Source organism: Cnephaeus nilssonii, assembly GCF_951640355.1.
Source record: "Cnephaeus nilssonii genome assembly, chromosome: 16".
Lineage (NCBI taxonomy): Eukaryota > Metazoa > Chordata > Mammalia > Chiroptera > Vespertilionidae > Cnephaeus > Cnephaeus nilssonii.
Window position 1 is genome coordinate 24,457,557 of NC_137087.1, and position 22,302 is coordinate 24,479,858.

Here is a 22,302-nt window from a genome sequence, read left to right on the forward strand (position 1 = left end):
GGCCTTGGGGTCATGCAGATGGTGGACCACGCTAGACGGACCGTGCTGGAAAGCGCCGGCAGGCTGCGCAGAGGGTCACAGAGGGATGGAGCTGTTAGGGCAGTGGCCTGCGGGGTCAGCGAGGCTGGGGTGCCAGGCAGGCCCCAGGTCCTCGGGCACCACCGGGGGAGCGTGGCCGTCCAGAGTGGGAGAAAAAGCCCTTCTTTCCGGACGAACGCGGATGGTTTAAATGTGCGTGGAGAAACTGCAGCGGTAATGACGCGGCTATGTCAGGTCCCCGGGCAGCCTGTCGGTGCCTGACTGCAGGCTTCACTGTGGGGCTCAGGCCTGGACGTGGGCCAGGATGTGGCCTTGGCAGCTGGACTCACCCCGGGCATCACCTCAGTGTCACGACTTCACAACGTTACCCGCAAGTGGCCATGGCTGCTGGTCTGTGGGCCCCGGTGAGCGGGCGCCGTGCATTCTCAGGGCAGCGCTCTCTGTGTTTCCATTGAAAGGACACCGTATGTGATGGGTGCCGTGGATTCCTTAAGGTTGAAATGGGGCAGCCTGAACTTGCTTACGACGCGATCATTTCTCCGTATTTTACCACACAGTCTTCTCGGGCTCAGGAAACAGGCTGCCACTGGAGTGCCAGCTTGGCCATCCCACACAGCCAGACGCCACAGGAAGCACAGGAATGCCAAAGTCCCTACAGAACCCACCGCGAAACAGACCCCAGTTCACATACTGGAGCGGAAACACGAAAACAGTGGCACCCGTTGGACCTCAGCTGGGACCGTGCCCGCGGGCCTGTCTGCAGGGTTCCTGCACCCTGGCCGTGGCCCAGTGGCCGAGGAAGCTCTGCAAGCCTTGGTTCTGGAGTTACAGATCTTAGCACGTAGGCAGGTGCACAAAGGTGGAGTCGAAAAAAGCAAGGTTAGACTGTTTGTGAGTGTGTGCATTTATACACATACATGCCCATTTCCCCCGTCTTTTTCTGAGCTGTTTGAGAGCGTGCTCTACACATGACAGGATGCCCGGATACTCCCCTGTGTATTTCCCAAAAGCAGACACTCCTACATAACAATTCTCCACCTGACCACGTGAAGAAATCTCCATTCAAATGTTATTAAGGTTCAATCCACAGATCCCATTTGAATTCTGACAACTGTCTCAACAATGTTCCCCACTCCCCACCCCCAGATCCCATCCACCTAGGATGGGTCCTCGGTCATTCCTATCCCTGACAGTTTTTCAGTTTTAATTAAAAATCATAGATTTTGCCTTAATAAAAATTAAATAAATAAAAATAAAGACCCGCTGGCACTCCAGTGGTCCCAGATTGTGAGAGGGATGTCCGACTGCCTGTTTAGTTGGACATCCCCTGAGGAGTCCCACATTGGAGAGGGTGCAGGCTGGGCTGAGGGACACCCCCGCCCCGCCCCCATGCACAAATTTCATGCACCGGGCCACTAGTTAATAAATATTAATACAAGAATAAAATCTGTGTTTTATGTACTCACAACTCTAAACCTACTTTTGCATATAAACACATATGCATACATAATTATTCTTATGTTTCAGAAAACACTTTTTTGAAATAGTTTTTGTAATATTTTTATGAAAATAGTATTTTATTTCTCTAAACAAACCTCCTTTTTTCACCTTTTCCATAATTAACCTTAAACCTGAAGCTGTTACTAAAAGCTTCAGATGAAACCTTAAGGAAATTAAAAGGCTGCAGTAGAGAGAGAAGAGCAATATATTGTATAAAACAGAAGATTTGACTTTGAGTGGTAAGCACACAACACAATATATAGATGATATGTTATAGAATTGTACACTGGTAACCTATAAATTTTATTAACCAATGCCACTGCAATAAATGTAGTAAAGTTATCTTAGTAAAGAAAATATTCATATGCAAACAGCAACACAGCTAAGTTAAACCAAGTGTCCACAAGGTCCTTGCCAAGGTCTTGCTTTAGTCATGTAAGCAAGAGGTATAAGCTGAATATCAGCCCTGGATTTGAGAACAGGGAGAGATGACTTAAAGTTAGTAGCTCTGTGGAAAAGTAAAACTGAGGAGAAAATTCAAGTGCAGTCAGAAACAACTGTGAAAATTAATTCCAGCTTGGTGTCTATGATATACTTTCTCACACTGCATATCCTGTTAGAATGTTTGAATATAGAATGAGTTCAAGGACAATTCAAGGGCAAAGATAATATTTATTCTTTGCTACATCAATGTGCCCATCTGCTTTCTCAGAATATTAAAGCTGGCCATGTTTGAATATATGTCAAGTTGTCTGATGACCTCACCATTTCATTTGCCTGGTTTCATATAATGACATAAAGGAGTTTAGAGAAATAAAGGAGTCAACAAAGATTTACCTGCACAATTGGAGAAATTAGAAAAAAAGAATGCAGTGCACGTAGTGGCTGCTCAGTGAAAAATGAGCTTATTAGGCACTTAAGCACAGTATATTTTGTCACTTTTCTAGCAGATTGTCATCTATGTAATGTATCATATACTTTAGATATCACTTGAAATTCCATTTATAGTATCTGTATCATTAAATATAACAAAGATATAATGCAAAATAATTTATCATTTAATATTTTACCAACTGACTGTTGAACATGAGGTATTTAATTAGATCAAAAAGAAAATTTTTATGCATCAAATTTGTGTACATCTTTGAAAATATTTTTAGAAAACACAAGAAGTGATGGTGCCTATTAAAATATCCTATCATGTTTTCTTATAATATTTTAAGGCTAGCATTTCATGCCGCCATCTTTTCTAAATAGTTTTGCATGTTTCTGGGCAAGTGACAGAAAATCTAACTAAAATTTGTTTATTCCAATAAACGGGGGTGGGGACTGTTTGGCCCAAGGGCCGTGGAAGGCCCAGGAAGTCATTTGGTCTGGCCCTGCCAAAGCATTAGGGGTGAGTTAATTCAATGTTTGACCAAATATAGCAGGCCAGTTTTTAAGTTGATAATTTTGTATGGTCTGTGAATGATATTGTAAATATCCAAATGGGCCTTGGTGGTAAAAAGGTTCCCCACCCCTACCAGATGCATTGTCTTCTTAACTGCAAAGCCTAAGGAAAAGCAGCCTCAGGGATAGCTTGATAAAGACGTAAATGGCATCTTAGAACATATCTTTATCTCTCTTGGGTCTGCTGTCCTCTCTGCTGTTTTCATTCTCAGCCATCCCTCTGCAAAGGACCCTCAGAGGGCTGCAAAGATACCACAGGCATCCTCTTCTAGGGTCAAGTCCAGCAGAAAAAGACAGCATGCTGCTGTGGGAGCTCAAACATTTCCATTGGTCCTGCTGGCTCTGACCTCTGGTCATGTGCACATCCCACGCTCAAACTGGTCACAAGATGGAGCGTTTTCCCTGAGGCACTTGCAGTAAGAGGACAGTTATAGGAAAGCAAGAGCTAGGTGCTACTAGTAACAGATGAGGTGTTGCTATGGGTGGAAAAATAAACAAGAAATGTTCATTACAACACCTGTGCCCTGCATCTGTTCCCACGCTCAAGGAAGAGTATGTGAGAACCTAGAGAATATTAGCTTCAAAGGAAGGCCATGCAGAGCAGTCTGCAGAACGATTTTGCTAATGGACTGAGAACCACTGTAGGCGCAAGGTTGCTTTTCATGAAAATAATTTATTTTTCTGTGTGTGAAGGGGTGGGGCGGGTACCTTAGTAAAGCAACTTACGTGTCCTTGGGGCCTGAATGTAGCTAGAACTGTTTTGGGGACACATTTGTGCTGAAACAGGCAGAGCAGAAGAGTTTGGAGATAGCTATGCAGTTTGGGATATCAGCTTCACCGCCATCTCCAAATCTTCAGTCAAGTGGCCAATTCTCAAGTTATGAACAGACATTATATTGTGTCTTGAAAGTTACTGTGAGGCTTTGGACCTGGATCAACAGCAGCTGATACCAAGGAGTGAAACTAATCAACCAAAGCCCGGATTCCCAGTGAAGCGTGAGCACTTAAGCCAGTTGAATTCTGAAATCGCAGGGACAGATTTTGATTAAAAGAAGTGGCGTGTTGGGGATTTGACCCCAGCTCTCTATATTGCTGAGAAGAGCAGTGTTTGAGGGTACTTTCCTCAGTTCAGTGAAGTCAGTCCTGGGGACCACTACACCCTCAATATTGTGTGTCTAAGCATTGGTTGCCATAATGGCCAGAATTTCAGCTTCAAAAAGAAACTTGAAGATGAATCCCAGGCTATTTAATCACAACTTATGTGACTTTTCACACATTATTTAACCTACTAAAGTTCAGTTTCCCTAATGCTAAAATTTTTCCTTTTAACGTTGACACAGTGGCTTTAGCCCCAATCATGACTTTTCCTCCCAAAGTACTTATTAATTTTGTTAGATAGGTTTCTACTTGGAAAGTATATGCAGAAACTTAAATAAATACAAACCACCTGCTTCATTGTCTAGCACTTAAACCTTTGCACTCGCTTGCTTTTTTCTCAATTCCTTTATTCTAATGCTAACCGTGTCGAATCACACTGGACATCCGAGTGCAAAAGGTTAATACATCCCCAGTAATAATAAAACATTTTTTCTTTATAGTAAAAATTTCACACAAAAAAATCTTTATGTATTTATTATTCAAGCACAATAAAAATCATATAATCAACAGAGAAAGGAGCAAGATCCCCTACCCTAAAGTGAATTTATTAAAGTGATATCTAGACGTTCACATATGGGCCAAAAATAAAGAATATGTCTTTTAATTTCACAAATAATACTTTTGTACATTTCTGACATCATTTGCTGTTCATTTTAGTGTAAAATACTTTTTGTTGTTGGATAAAACTTTTAAACATATAGTCAAATCTGTGGCTATTTTTAATCACCCTTTGAAAATATGTTCTATTTCAGTTACAATAAAATACCTATCATTTATTGTCAGGGTACTGTATCACCAACTTTAAGTTGTATTTTATTTTGTGAATATTTAAAAATACAGAGTAGTATTTTTTCAATTGTGAATTATATAATGATTTCAGACAATTTTTCAATTTATAATGAATATTTTTGCAAAAGGAAAATATAGTTTGATTCATCAAGTTTCATTTACATCCAATTTATCAGACATTCTCATACTATATAATAAAAGCCTAATATACTAAGTGTCCAGTCAGCCGGTCGGCTGTTCAACCAATCAAAGTGTAATATGCTAATGATATGCTAAGACCACTCAACAGCTTCCTATGACGTGCACTCACCACCAGGGGGCAGATGCTCTGACCGGTAGGTTATCTTGCTGCTGGGGTCCGGCCAATCGGGACTGAGCGAGATGGTCCAGACACACCCTGGAGCCCAACTGCAGTCCCTCCCTGGCTGGCCAACTTCCCACATCCCTCCCTGACCCCGATTGTGCACCGGTAGGGTCCCTTGGTCTGGCCTGTGCCCTCTCATAATCCGGGACCCCTCGGGGGATGTTGGAGAGCCAATTTCGGCCTGACAGTGGAACGACCTGTTGCTATGACATGCACTGACCACCAGGGGGCAGTCACTTAACACAGGAGCTTCCCCCTAGTGGTCAGTGCACTCCCACAGGGGGAGCGCCACTTAGCCAGAAGCTGAGCTCATGGCTGGTGAGCCGAGTGGCAATGGCGGGAGCCTCTCCCGCCTCCATGGCAGCGCTAAGGATGTCCGACTAACGGCTTAGGCCTGCTCCGGGGAGCGGGCCTAAGCCGTTAGTCGGACATCCCTCCAGGACTGCGAGAGGGTGCAGGGCAGGCTGAAGAACCGCCCACCCAGAGTGCACAATTTTGTATACCGGGCCTCTAGTTGTATAATATTGAAAGGATTTAGAGATAGTGAAAGGGCTAGCTAGCTAGCTTAATTAGGAAGGTTTAGGGAATAAAGAGGGTCCATGGGAGAGGAATGCATAGATGTGGACTTGAAGACGCCAGGGTGCTTACTTACTTGTACAGAGGATAGAGAAATGCCTTAGGAGGGAGGGGCTCAGGCAGATAGAAACGTTTCTGGCCTGAGAAATTCAAACAGCCATAAGCCAAGAACATCTCTGGCTTGAGCAATTAAAGTGACCATAAATTAGATCAAAAGTAGCCCTGACCTGAGCAGCTGCAAGAGCTATAAAATAAAGTCTAAAGTGACTCCAACCTAAATAGATAAGATGACCATATGAGGAAAAGTGTGGACATGGGGGTCGTGGGAGCTGATTACAGGGCTAAGGCCCCAAGGTAGAAAAGGAGGGTATCCAGCCTATTTAGTGCCTCAAGACAAAGAAAGCAGCGGTCACCCTTCTTAGGGGGCCCCCTCTGTCCCTCTGTGTCAAGAGGGACAGAGCTTTAGGCTTAGAATTTAGAAGTAAGGTTTTAGAGGTAGTATTTGCTTACAATAAAGTTTCTGTACTTTTCACCTACCACCTTTTGTCTGTGGCTTCCTTCTTTGAATCCATATGGACAAGACCCAGGGAAAGAAATCACCCTTGCATCCTGCTCAATAAAACAACCTGAGTCAACAGAAAAAGGCAGTTAGGTTTAAGGTCCATAGGAAAGGAATGTATATGTGATGGGCAGAAACAGCTCCAAGCCCATAGATTGTTTATCCTACATCTACAGAGGACAGAAGAATGTTATAAGATAAGGGGAAGGAAAAGGGGGAGAAGCACTGAGTGAGCTTTGAAACTTTGGAACTGTTACCATGCAGGGAAAAAGGGGATGGCCAATTAGGAAAAAACATGGGGATATAAAATGAGGAAGGGTCCAATTAGAAAGTAGCATGTATAAGCAAAGAAGCTGCCTGTATTTATAAACCCTTAGACAAAGAGACTCACTGGTTACCCAACTGGGAACCCCTCCCCACGTGGAGTTTGTATACACTTGCAATAAATTTCCACACTTTTGCTTAAAACCCTTTGTCTATGAACTTTATTCTTCAAACTTTGTGGGACAAGAACCTGGATCCAGCTTGCCATTTGGGAGTAACAATATGAGGTAAATTATATTATTTTAGTTGATTTCGTGCTCAGGTAAGGGGAAACCTCATAATCAAATCTTTTCATATCAAATGGCAAACAAAAAATCATCAAATGCATGGTGCACACAATAAGTTTGGAAAAATCTGTGTCCTTTTTCCTGACCCCACAAATGCACAATATAAAATTATGCCATGGTTCCAGAATCTTATATTTTACATGGCATCAATTTGAGGCATGATGAGTCCTCCATCCTTCCGTTCAGTGGGGGCACTTTAGCAAGCACAGCACTCCAGCCTTTTTGTATCACTTATAGTTGTGGCATTGGCATTTTTGATGGACCGCAAATTTTCCCGAGAGGCTCTTATCATATCACACAACCCTTTTCTCTCTAGTTTTACCAACTCCCTGACTGTCAACCAATACAGCGATGCCAAGCACAAGAAATTTATTTCTCATTTTGTGAGCTGAAGGAAACTTTCCTTCCTTATTTCCAGTAAAATATATTTCCCTTCCATAATTCTTCCTCTCTTGATTCTGACTAAGATATATATTTTAATGTCTTATATCTTCTTTCTTCTCTAAGGCTTGAGACTTGGGAAGAAGGAGGAAAAGGAGGAGGAGGTGGAGGAGGAGGAGGAGGAGGAGGAGGAGGAGGAGGAGGAGGAGGAGGAGGAGAGGATGAGGAGGAGGAGGAGGAGGAGAAAAAAGTACATGGCTATTTACAGAATCTTTCATTTTTTACTCACTATGTCATCCATATTTTTATGTTATTTCATCCTTAGTGGTGGTTAGTGCATTTGCTCAAAGGATACTATGGGTAGAAATATGAGAGAGAGAATGATCTCCCAACAAAACCTAAATACAAAATTTAAAACTGTAAATGTAAAAGGAAACATGGGGAAAATATTAGCTAAAAAGTTTTAAGATATGACACTAAAATCTAACACTTAAAAAAATGACACATTGTACTGTATAAATATTAAAACATTTTGCTCTATGAAAGATATTGCTAAGAGAATGCAACCAAAAGCCATGGACTGGAATAAAATATTATAAAACCACATTTCTGAGAAAAGACTTATATCCAAGATATATAAAGAATACTCAAAACTCAATAGTAAGGAAAAAAATGATAAATTGGAGAGAAGATCTAACCAAAAAATCTGGTGAACACCACTCAACTCTACCTGTTGACTAACTGAGAACCTACTTCATGAAACTCAAGGACCGCCAAAGGGTTTTTCAGTGACAGCCTAACTGGCAGCCAACAGCAGGAGGCAGGCAGAGATGAATCTCACAGAACCTGAGGACTCTCCTGACTTGCCCCAGCATCTGCGTGCTGGTAAAACCCAGCCTAGGTGTGCAGCTTGGTTCTTCCTGCATATCCCCAGGCCCAGCAGAGGCAAGCAGAACTGTGGATCACTTCGTAGCTCCAAACAGGTGGCCCCGGGCCAGTCACAGGCAGCATCTGACATTGGCCTGCATCACAGTCCCTCCCAAGAGGCCCCAGAACCAACACACCCACTGGATAGCTTCAGACAACATCAGAGCTGGATCCAATTAGCTTCACAAACGGCATATCCGAAGGGAGATCTCAGCAGGCATCAGATTCTCCTGAAGTGAATTCTGCTTCATGGGGTCAGCACCTACATAGAAGCTCATACACTGAGGGACAGGTTAATCCGCAGTCAGCCAGCCTGAGGGTCTATTCCACACATGAAAAGGCCAATAGAAAGCAAGTTCAACTACAACAGGAGAGCTCACATAATACACATAAGGGACATTCCTGGAGCACCCAGCTCAGGTCATCAAGAAGACTGCACCACTGGATCCAATAGGACACCTACTACATAAGAACGCCCTACCAAGACTGGGAGTCATAGCAGATACAACTAATATAGAAAAAAAAAAAAAAAAAACTAGAAAAAAAATAAAAACACACAAAGAGGCAGCCACAATTGAGAGGCAAAGAAACATATCCTAAATCAGTGGCCGGCAAACCGCGACTCGCGAGCCACATGCAGCTCTTTGGCCCTTGAGTGTGGCTCTTCCACAAAATACCACGTGCGGCGCGCACGTACAGTGCGATTGAAACTTCGTGGCCCATGTGCAGAAGTCGGTTTTCGGCTCTCAAAAAGAAATTTCAATCGCTGTACTGTTGATATTTGGCTCTGTTGACTAATGAGTTTGCTGACCACTGCCTTAAATGAAAGACATGAAAAATCTCCAGAAAAAGCAAAATGAAATGGAGGCAGCAATTTACTAGATATAGAGTTTTTTAAAAAAATAAAGGTTATAAGAATGCTCAAGAAACTAAGTGAAAACTTCAACAAACAGATAGCAAGCATAAAAAGGACATAGAAATCTTACAAAGAAACTAGTCATTTTCAGTGACAAATTTACTTATAAAATCATTTTTTTGCTAATTAATTAACTCTCAAGTATAGATTTTTCTCTCTCCAGCTTGGTTTAAGTATAACTGACAAATAATTAAATTGCATATATTTAAGTATACAACATGATTATTTGATATACATATTTTTGTGAAATGATTACCATGTCATGTTAATTAACACATCGACTAAATCATATAGTCACCACCTTTTTTTGTGTGTGTGTTAAGAACATTTAAGACTAGCAAATTTCAAGTATGCAATATAATATTAACTAACGTCCCCAACCTGTACATCAAACCACTAGAATTTATTAATCTTATACATGAAGGCTTGTACTTTTGTCCAGCATCTTCCCATCTTCCCTACCTCCCAGCCCCTGGTAATGAGCATTCCACTTGCTCTTTGACTTTTAAAAAAATTAGAATCTACGGATAATTGATATAAAACAGTATTTGTGTTTCTTTGGCTAATTTCACTTAGCATAATGACCTCCAATTTCATCCATGTTTTTACAAATGGCAGAATTTACTTTCGCATGGCTGAATAATATTACACTGTGCACTAGGTACTACCATAACTATTTAAAAAAGAAAATCTAAGTCATTGTTCAACATTTGGGAAAGTTTGAGCTGAGACAAAATCTTAGTGAATCCTTAAAAATTTATTCACTTTATTGAAAAACTTTTAACATGGCCAGTTGTATTGTTAATAATTCTAATGAAGGCCCAGGGCTCTATTCTATATTTCTCCTTTATTTGAAAGTATCCTATATAATAAAAGCCTAATATGCATATTGCCCCCTCAACCAGGAGTTCGACTGGGAATTCGACTGCTCACTATGACGTGCGCTGACCACCAGAGGGCAGCACGAAACATGGCAGGTGTCAGCGACAAGGCACTGGCAGCAGGCGGCAGTGGAGGTGCTGCCAGCCCCAATGGGCTTCCGGGACTGCAGGGGCTGGTCAGGCTCACCTTCGGTTCACGCAGGCGTCAGTCTGACAAGGCCAGCTAGGAGAGAGCGTGCTGCCTGCCTGTCTTCTGTGCAGCGCTGCTGGGTGACCCAGAGGCACATGCTGCGCCCTGGCCCACGGTGTCTAGCCACGCTTACCACATCTCCATGTGGGAACTCGGGCGCTGACTCAGGCAGAGGGGGGCAAATAGGGGCCCGGAGGCCCAGGTGCTGCCCAGGACCCAGAGGTTTGGCTGGGACCTGCCCTTCCATGCCAGACACTCACGCTTCGATCACCAGCAGGCCTAGGGACCGTACCTGTGCATGAATTCGTGCACCGGGCCTTTGGTAGCATAATAATATGACACATAGGTTGTTAAAATCCAGTCATATCATTCATACTTTTAATTCCATCTATAAATTCCAATCATGACACTAAAGGAAATCAATGTAGTCAGAAATGAAGTGTCCATTGTGAAGTTTCAGTAGCTTCTCATCAAAGAACTAAGATAATTGACTTTAGAATTAGACAGATATGCCTCATTTCACAATGTATTCTCATTTCTTTATAAATTTGTTCCAACTTGGGAAACACTTTTTTCTACTTATTGAAATATGGATCTAATACATATTTTACTTTCCTCTGAACTTTCTATAAAAATGACATTCAAAATCAATTAATGGTATATACCATATCAATAGAATAAAGGACAAAAGTCACATGAATATCTCAATAGACACAGAAAAAGTATTTGACAGAATTTAACAGTCCTTAATGATAAAAACACCCAACAAGCTAGGAATATGAGGTAACTTCCTCAATCTGATAAAGAACATCTATAAAAAACCAACAGCTAGCATAATTTTAAATGATAAAAGACTGAATACTTTTCCCTGAAAACCAGGAGTACGTCAAAGACATCACTCACACCACTTTTATTCAGTATCATTCTGGGAGTTCTAGTCAAGGTGATTAGGAAGGAAAATGAAATAAAAGGCATAATTGGGAAAGAAGAAATAAAATGGTTTTTGCAAATGGCATAATCTTGTAATAGGCAATCTTAAGGAATTCACAAAAATTAATGGAACTAATAAATGAGTTCAGCAAGGTTGCAGAACACATTTTTAATATACAAAAATCAATTGTGTCTGTATATGGTAGCAATAAGCAAACTGAAGACACAATTAAGGAGACAATTCCATTTACAATAAAATCTGAAAATAAACGGCATGCAAAACTTATACTCTGAAAACCATACAAAACTGTGAAAAGGAAATTAAACCATACCTAAATAAATGGAAGGGTACCTCATATAATGGGTTAGAAGACAATTTTATAAAGATGACAATATTCCACAAATTGATATACAGACTCAATGAAATCCTCATCAAATCCTACTGATTTATTTGCAGAACCTAACAAACTAATATCACACTTCATATGGAAATTCAAGGAATCCAAAGACAGGGTAATCAAGACAGTGTGAAATTGGCATAGGATCAACACACACATATGTGTGTGTGTGTGTGTATTAGTGTCCAGAAGTAAACCCTCATATTTTTTGTCAATTGATTTTTAACACAGGTTCTATGATAGTTCAAAAAGGAAAGAACTGATTTTTCAACAATGCTTTAGGGACATCTGGAAAACCATAGGACAAGAAGGAAGTTTGACCCCTATCACATACAACATACAAAAATCAACTAAAAATCTATTAAAGACTTAATTATAGGAGGTTAACTATAATACAGTTAGAAGAAAACACAAGGGGTATAAATATTCATGATCTAAGATTAATAGATGATAATATATGACAGCAAAAGCATGAATAAGAAAATAAAAATAAAAACTATCAAAATTAAAAATTTTTGTGCTTCTAATAAAATCATACAAAATAAAGGAACAAACAAAACAGAAACCAACTATAGTTACAGAGTGTTGCCAGATGGAAGAGGGTTTGGGGGCTGAGTGAAAAAGGTGAAGAGATTAAAAAAATGCAAATTGTTAGTTACAGAATAGTCACAGGGATGTAAAGTATTGCATAGGACATATAGTCAATAATATTGTAGTAACTCTGGATGGTGTCAGTTAGGTACTGGACTTATCAGGGGGATCACTTCACAAATTATCTAAATGTCTAACCACTATGCTTCACACCAAAAATTAATATGAAATAATACTGAATGTTAACTGTTATTGAACAATTAAAAAAAGAGAAAAAATGTATAGAAGAAATATAGCATAAATAAACCTTCAACAAAGTACAATTAAAAATGGGTTAGTGTCATTATTTAACCAATTCACTATTCTTGGATATTTAGGATGCAATTCCTTTTAATAAATTATAAATAATGTTATGATTTTTATCTTTGCTATATAATCTTTCAGCAATATAGTTTTAAAGAGTATATCTTTATGTCGGGAGAGAATCTAGAAACTCCATAAAGTTATTGATTTCCAAATCTTCCCACTTGTAACTTTTTATTTCATAGTTTTTAAAAAGAAAAATTTTAATGAAAAGATATTCTTACTTTAATATTGAGAAATCCAGAACCCAAAGATTACCATTAGTTATAAGTCTAAATTAATACTATCATGTTATATATTAACATATATTAACATATATTATACAGAAAAATTAAATTTCTGCTTTTATATGTGTCCATGTGACTGAATAGTATTCTTTAATTTTTTTTATAAGAATTAGTTTTAAGGTCTCCTTTTAAATATAATTTAATCTCCTGTCATTTTTTTAAAGCAAAATCAAATATATTTAAATTAGTACATGAGAAACATGAATGCCTACTAGTGTTTGATTGAGATGTGGATAATTGATTTTCCTAGGACTATTGTTTTTCCATACAATTTATAAAATAACATTTATTGAAGTACTAGAGGCCCAGTGCATGAAATTCGTGCACAGATAGGGTCCCTAGTGACTGCCGGCTGCTGGCCAGGGCCTTCCTTCCCCAGCTGCCGGCCAGGGCCTCCCTTCCCCAGCTGCCGGTCATGGCCTTCCTTCCCCAGCTGCCGGCCAGGGCCTTCCATTTTTCTGCACTGCCTTCCTTGTGGTCAACACACATCATAGTGAGCGATCGAACTCCCGGTCGGTCGAATTCCTGAGGGGACACTTTGCATATTAGGCTTTTATAGATAGACTAGAGGCCCAGAGCATGAAATTCATGCATGGTTAGGGTCCCTAGGCCTGGCCGTCGATCAGGGCTGATCAGGGCCTTCCAGCTGTCAGCAAGAGCCTTCCTTCATTCTGTGCCACCCCCTGGTGGTCAGCACACATCATAGCAAGCGATCAAACTCCCACTCTCCTGGTCGAACTCCTGAGGGGACACTTTGCATATTAGCATTTTATATATAGATAATGCCCATATAGCAGCATGCACTGATCTTAAATATATAGCTTGATAAATTTTCACAAAGTTGACATGCATGTTTAACCAGAAGCCAGTTCAAAAAGAACATGTCAGCTTCCCAGAGACCCTCTCATCTTCCATGTTCAGACTTTCCTTCAATCCCTACACTGCCCCTGACCCCAACTATCCACACACAACAAAGGTAACTACTCTTCTGAGTTTGAATCACAGATGGCCAGTTTATAAGTGAAATTCTACAATTTTTGCATTTATATGTCTGACTTCTTTTTTTTTTCTTTATTGATTAAGGCAGTGATGGGCAACCTTTTGAGCTTGGTGTGTCAAACTTCGCCAAAAAACTGAGCATAACTCGGGTAGTGTGTCACTTTGAGGAAAAAACTAACTCCAAGACTCTAGTCACAAATGTTTCATCCTCAGGAGCAGCAAATGTTTCATCCTCGGCATGCGGCCGCGTGTCATCAGAAATGGCTATGCGTGTCAGTGCTGACACACGTGTCATAGGTTCGCCATCACTGGATTAAGGTATTACATATGTGTCCTTATCCCCCCATTGCCATATGTCTGACTTCTTCCACTCAAAAATATCTGAGATTCATCCATGTTGATGCATATAGTTGTAGCCTGTTCACTGTCATTGTTCTCTAATATTCCATTACTTAAATATGCCAATTACTTATATATGCCACAGGTAGGGAAACTATGACCCATAGGCCAAACCTGGCTGGCCATTTTTTAAAAATATATTTCTATTGACTTCAGAGAGGAAGGGAGAAGGAGAGAGAGATAGCAACATCAATGATGAGAATCTCTGATGAGCTGCCTCCTGCACAACCCCTACTGGGGATTGAGCCCACAACCCACACATGTGGCCTGACCAGGAATCCAACTGTGACCTCCTGGTTCGTAGATCAGTGCTTAACCAATGAGCCATGCTGGCTGGGCATGGATGGCGATGTTTCTTGTCACTAAAATTTACTGAAACACAGCCACGCATTTATTTATGTATTTTCTGTGGTTGCTTTCACACTACAATGTCCAAGTTGAGAAGTTGTGCCAGAGACCATGTGTCCTGCATATGTCCTAAGTTAGTTACTATCTGGCCTCATATGGGAATCTATGCTGCATATGATGGACATCTAGATTATTTCCAGCTTGGGTCTTTTAAGAATAGCATAGCTATGAACATTATTGAAAATATAATTTGATAAATATCTGGACACATTTCTATAAGGTATATATCAAGGAATATAATTCCAGTTCAGCAGTTCTGGGTGTTTATTTTCAGATGATATTGTTAATGAGTTTTCTTTTAAAAATATGTTTTTATTGATATTTAGAGCGAAAAGAAATGAGAGGAGAAATAGAAACATCAATGAAAGAGAAACATCAACATCAATCAGCTGCCTCCTACACACCCCCTGTTGGGGATCAAGCTTGCAACCCAGCAATTGAACTGGTGATCTCTTAGTGCATGAGTCCATGCTCAACCACTGAGCAACACTGGCCGTGTTGTTAATGAGTTTTCTAAGATGAGTTTGCCAATTTACAAAAGTACTCTAATTAATCCACATTTGCATACAGGATAAAACTTGTTATATCTTTTTCATTTTAGCTATTCTTTTGGGTGCGTAGTGGTGCCCCCTTGTGATTTTGATTTCCATTTCCTTAATAACTAATGAAATTGATCATCTTTAAATATGTTTATTGGCCATTTGGTTATCTTCCTTTACAAAGCGCCTATTCAAGTATTTTCCCTGTTTCCCTGTTGGGTTGTTTTCATTTTCTCTATTGTAGAAAAATATTATGGATCTGAATTATTTGAAGATATGTTTATTACAAAATATTTTTCCTACAATGTGGTTTGTATTTTCAATCTCTGAACCATGTCTTTTAAAAGAACAGAAGTTGTTAACTTTAATATGGTCTAATTTTTTCAGTTTTTTTCCTAAATATTTGAAAACGCTGTCCTTTTTGAGAAATGTTTTGCCAAGTCCAAATTCTTGAGATGTTCTTATATTTTCTTTTAAAAGATTGACATTGTTACCTACAAAAGTAGATGCTGAATGTACCTGAAATTGACTTAGTGATATTTTGTGATATAGACTGTATTTTTCTCCCAGTATGAGTATTCAATTTATCCAACACCATTTATTATAAACACACTGCACTGCAACATCATCTTTACCACATTGGAGCTTTTAGTGTTGTTGTTGTTTTTTTTCATATATTAATTTTTCTTACTTCTTTGGGTCTATTTTTAGGTTATCTACTATAGTCCATTGTTGCTAGTACTACTATAGCTCCCTAAGTCTCATTATCTGGTAAGGCAAGTAGTCTTACATAATTCCTCAAAATTATCTGATCTTTTGTACAAAGATTGTGATGATCATCAAATATTTCACATGCCATCTTTCATTTAGAAGTTAGAAGCAGAAGTGCCACTTGTGGGCCAAAACATTAGAAAGGAAATGTACATGTTCCATGCACTCCCTTCACCTTTGACAGATTAAGGAGGTCCATTGCTGAGCTAGAGGAAGAATGAGATGAAGAAAAGTAGATTCCCAAGTCATCACAGGACAATTATTCTGGAAAATCACAGTCATACAAGACATTTTGCATACATAAAAAAATTGGTGGGAGGACAAGCCACTGAGATTTTTAGGAGTTTTGCTTTTTTTGCACGAAACTGTATTGTTATTCTAATTCAACTATTTTTGTCAGAGTGTGTGTGTGTGTTTTTTCCTTAGAAAATGGCATCACTCTTTATTAAAGTCTAATTACATCAAGTTAAAGATACATGAATTATTTATTACAATAGCTATTTCAGTTAAATAGACTATGCTGCCATCTCACTTGAAAAGCCAGTCCTGATAAATAAAAATAATGTATGCATCAGGAATGTATGAAAGTCATTCTACCTATCATAGCTCTTAAAAGGTGCAGCAACATTTATTCCACATAGACAGGGAGCCATTCACTTTTCTTAGGACCTGACTTTTAGCACTGCAAAAATCCACCTCCATCTTATGAAACCTTTGATATGTTCTCCTAACATAAATCAGACAAAATCTTAGGAAATGCTATTTTTTGTTAGATGCCCAATAATATAGGCATCAAGCAAAACCCCCATTGGAATCTTAACACAGAATCACAGTTTTCCACAAAGATTTTATAACATCAATATTTTTGTACTTCATTCCCCACTCCTACTTCTTCCATCTTGCCCAGAAGGACACTATAAATCTTTATACTTTTCCTACTCATCACCTCCTAGGAGAAATATTAGATACCTTTGTTGCCATCTTCCCGGTGTATTTGGTCTTCTTTTCTATGTGAAATAGTTTTTGAAAAGGTAAGCTATAGACTTGGTGTAATTCTTATGTGTCATATATATCAGTCATAACAAATGTACCATTCTGTTGGGGGTTGTTGATAATGAAGAAGGCAATACATGTAGTGAGGACATGGGTGTGAAAGGAATCTCTGTACCTTCTTCTTAATTTTTGTGTGAACCTAAAACAGCTCTTAAAATTGAATAGGTGTACTTTATAATCATCAGATATACTTAGCAAGCATTAAAAATGTTTTACCAGTCCAAGTTGCATATAAATAAATATAAACTATGTTAATTATACAGGAGTAGAAATTGAGGCTAAATAAATAGATATTTGCCCTTAATATGATTATACTATAGGTTAGTTAATGTGGTACTGAAATAATTTTGCAAAAGAAAACATATTGGTCTAGAATTCCAAATGTACGTGTTAAGAGAATGCCATTTAGTAGGAAACAAAACAGACTTGCCTACCTTCTGAGATCTCCTTTTAACTATTGCCAGTTTTCTGTGTGATTATTAATAACATACTCCCAATTATTCGTTCTAAGACAAGATATTGGAGCATGGAAATTGTCCACCATATGGATTTTACCTTGTCATCCATTAATGGGTCTCCAGTTAAATACAGATCTTTCCAACCAATATGGCAAAGTTCTCTATTAAGAATGAGATAATCAAGTACACGAGATAACCAGGTCCATGTAATATGGCTTACTTCTCATTTCTCAAGAAAAAAAAAAACACAATTTCAAGACACAGCTTGGGCCCAGTCATCACTTAACAAGGAAATTCCCACTATTACTGTAAAAACCAACATAGAGAGACATCATTTTTTTTCTGCTTTCCTCCCTTCCCCTTCCAAACACCAGAGCCTTGGGGCACAGAATCATAAACTAATTCCCAGCCACCAAGGTTACAAAGTATGATGATGGGTGATGGGGACGCTGTGTTGGCTTGACCATACCGAGACAATTTGTTAAGTGCCCACACTAAAATGCACAGGTAAGGAGAGAATAGGATTTCTCAGGATGAGCTAAAAAAAAAAAAAAAAAAAAAAAGCTCCTAAAGTAAGAACCCAATATCTGTTACACCAAAACTACTAGCAAAACAAACTTATTCAATTACCTCCTTTCAAACAATTGCTTACTACATTTGAAGGACAAAAACCATTTAACATATTTAGAAATGAATAGATCAGTTGAAATAATCTCTTTAGGAAAAATAATTATACTAAAAAATGAATTAAACAATCATATTTTTCCTATAGTTAATTAAGGAAAAAAGGAGAAAACAAAAATATCTCTGTACATCCAAACAAATGAAACTAGAACCTTCAGAAAATTAAATTGTCTCACACTTGGAGGAAAAAACAAACAAAAATATTTTAATAAATTTTGCTTTATAGAGTATTTCACACACACACACACACACACACACACACACACACACACACACTCCTCTCCTGATCTTTTATTAGACATAAAACATGTTAACACATTAGTCACTTGATGAAAATACTTTCTAGATTCCCTTAGGAACTCTTTGTGCCAGCTCATTTGAAGTAAGAGTCACCTATGTATGCCCCAATTTATTTACACACACACACACACACACACACACAGTAGCGGCCAGGTGCACGAAATTTGTGCACGGGTAGGGTCTCTAGGCCTAGCCGGCGATCAGGGCTGATCTGTGGGGTAACCGGTGGGGCAATCGATTGGGGGGCCCCCGCTGGCACCCGCCATGGCCGGCCTGGCGCCGCTTACTCGCCGGCCCTGCCACCCACCGCCACCAGCCGTCACCTCCCTCTGCAGGGCGACTGGAAGGAGGCAATTGGGGGCCCCCGCTGGCACCCACCTTGGCTGGCTTAGGGCCTGTGGGCAGCACCTGCATTGAGCATCTTCCCCCTGGTGGTCAGTGCACGTCATAGCAACCAGTCGTTCCACCATCCATTCTGCCGTTCAGTCAATTTGTATATTAGGCTTTTATTATATAGGATATATATATTTCCCCCTCATGTAACCACAGATATATTGTTAATAATTTGTGCCAAGACTTTCTTCAGTGGTATCTATTGTCTACAAATGTAGCATGACGTTTGTGCCAAGAATATGCACTTCTTTCAATCAAAAATTTATAATCTAATGAACCTCAATATTAAGCAATAACAGAAAATATAAATATTTTTGCAATTACTCAAATCTTCCTTTCATAAGAGAGTTAATAAATTCTTCGTGGTAAGTACTAGTAAAAGCAATAATTTTAAGGACTGTATTTGCTCATGTTTGTGAATACCAAAGTCATAAGTAATGCCATAGATCAAACTTTTGTCAGAATTTGAGCAAGTTTTATTTATCACATAAGCAAATTTTATTTTGCAATAATATAGATTCCTAAGTTTCACATTACTTCCATTAATACATTCACTATATCAAGAAAAAAAAAGAATGAAAGTTTAGTTCATCTGACTCATTAACATTTTATTCTTAACTTGAAGATATTAAAATTGCAGACCTCTTCAGTTTTCTGTTTGAGAATAAAATACTGTCAATTTAGAATATTTGCCCATCTACAATCATAAAAATGATGTGAATATAATTTGGGTTCACACCCAGCATCAATAGAGCAGAGAAATGCAAGAATATTTACATTTACATATAGATCCTACATATTAACTAAAAGGAATCTGATTACAAAATATTCTGAGCCAAAAGGAGCTTAAGCACTATTTTACATATTTATGTTGATTTATTACAGTTTTGTATCTTCTATTTTATAAATAAACACATTATAGCAAGGGCTTTAACATCTCCTAATCTCAAATCATATAAGAAAGATATATCTACAAAAGCCAATTTCACTCTAAATTCCTATTTTTTACCCAGATAGAAATGGGAAAAAGAAAAGACTCTTAAAAATTTGTTTAATTTATTTTCCCTTTGTTGAATCTTCTAAAAAAACCCCACAATTACACAGAATAAATATCACAAAACATAAATGTCACAATGCTTGATTAGTTGCCAAATGATGTTACTATCAATTAGCTTAAACAGAATTTGAAATTTGGTATATTGTGTCTATGAAGGATATGCTCATATATATATATATATATATATTCATTCTCTTTTGTGCATTTTATCTGATATCAAAAACCTATTATCAGTCAGATAGCATTGCCTGAAAATGGAATAAATTACACAAATCCATTTCAGAATATTGCTGCCACCCTTTTCAATCTATTTAGGCTAACTCTCCAATTCACCCTGAAGATGAGGTCAAACAAACAATTATAACTCTTGTGTATTAAGAATAAGATCACAGAAAGTCAAAAATTTGTTTGTAAAGAGTTTTTAATAGCTCATAAAGAAGGTTAGAACATAATATTTACTGAATATTATACACAGTTTAAATTTATATGCCTTTACTTATTGTATAATTTTATTTAAGTGATGTATAGGTACATATATATGTGTGTGTGTGCACTTGTATAAAAGTAGTAAAATTATTTATTAACGTAAACATACCAAAATAGAATCAGTAATGGACTCTGAATGCTTCCAATCATCAAAACTACTGATGATCACCGGATTTAAATATATTTAATTTTCACAGCAACACTGCAAAGTCATGAATGGTCTGCTTTTTCAGATATCCTTCATCAGCCTCACCATTCCCATATAAGCTGCAATTGAGTTTTTGTAAAAATGCTCAATTTAATAAAAGCTGATGTTTTGTAAAAGATGACCTGTTTCCTTCCTCACAGTGAATTAGACTTTGGCCCAAACTCGGCTCAATCGGAGTACCTTTCGTGGGTATCTGTTATTTGGTGTAAGAAATAGAGAAGGAAGAATGGGGCTACACAGGACAAGAAAAATAGACATGGGAGATGACTAACAATTATTCCTTTATTTTCAGACTCCATTCATTCCAGGTTCCTTACTTTTTTGAGGTCAGTAGATTTCTGTATCTAAATTTCTGAGACATTATATTTGTATATTTATAATTAACTTCTGAATATGTTCCTGGGAAATTAAAATGATTTATTTATAACCAATATAGTCTTAACTAGTACAGCTACTCTAACCATGTGATACCTGAGGAAACTGAGGCTCGGGGACATTAAGTATCTTTCCTCAAGGTCATAGAGCTGTTGGAGGGCACAGACATCTTTTGACTCAGGTCTGACTCCAAAAGCTATGCTTATTCTCTTATAACCAAGATCAGAATAAGTGAGGATTACTGTTGATTTTCATGAGTTTTTAAAAATTTCCTCTATTTTCTAAATTTTCTACAATAACCATACATTTATGTATTAAAGTATTAAATTATTTTATAATATTAAAACTTATACATTCAGTATCATTCTGTTACTAAAAATTGAGAACTCGGGTGTATAATAGGGATATAGAGTTGTGGATTGGGGTGTTGAGTTCTGCGGGAAGGGTGAAGTGTGATGAAATTACATCATAGACAAGTTTCATCTGTTTTACCCCTGTTTTTATGTTTTATGGTCAGTTGGATATAGTCCCTGTTTGCTCAAGTGTATATATTATGCAGTTTTGAGATGTAGTGACATACATTCCATTAGTCAGTTTAGTTAACCTTATTCAAATCAGTCATTCCCATATCACATATGGGGGCTTATTCCAGCAGGTAGTGAGAGGGTTTGTAAAAACACTCCACTTGAATTTCAGACATGTCTTTTCCCTAACAGATCTGTACTTTTTGCTGTATATATTTTGAAGCTATGTTATTAGGTGCATATAAATGTATAATTTATATGCTTTCCTGGTGAATTAAAACTTTATCATTATACTAGAGGCCTGATGCACAAAAATCGTGCAAGAGTAGGCCTTTCTTCCCCTGGCTGCCAGCACTGGCTTCCCTCTGGCACCCAGGACCCAGGCTTCCCTTACAGTCCCAGCTTTGTTAGGAAGGTCATCCGGAAGGATGTCCGGTCTAATTAGCATATTTTGTTTTTATTATATAGGATGACTTGTGGTGAACACACAATACAATACACAGATGATATGTTATAGAACTTATACCTGAAAACTATGTAATTTTATTAACCAATAAAAGATACTCCAATAAATTTAATAAAAATGTCACCCCTATAAATTTAATTAAAGTGTTTAAAAATCTGTTATTATAAAATATTCCTCTTTAGTTTTATCACTGCTTTTTGCCCTAATGTCTGATTTAGTACCACAAATATAACTGCTATTGGAGAAACTGAGGTATCTCTACCCCCACTGAGT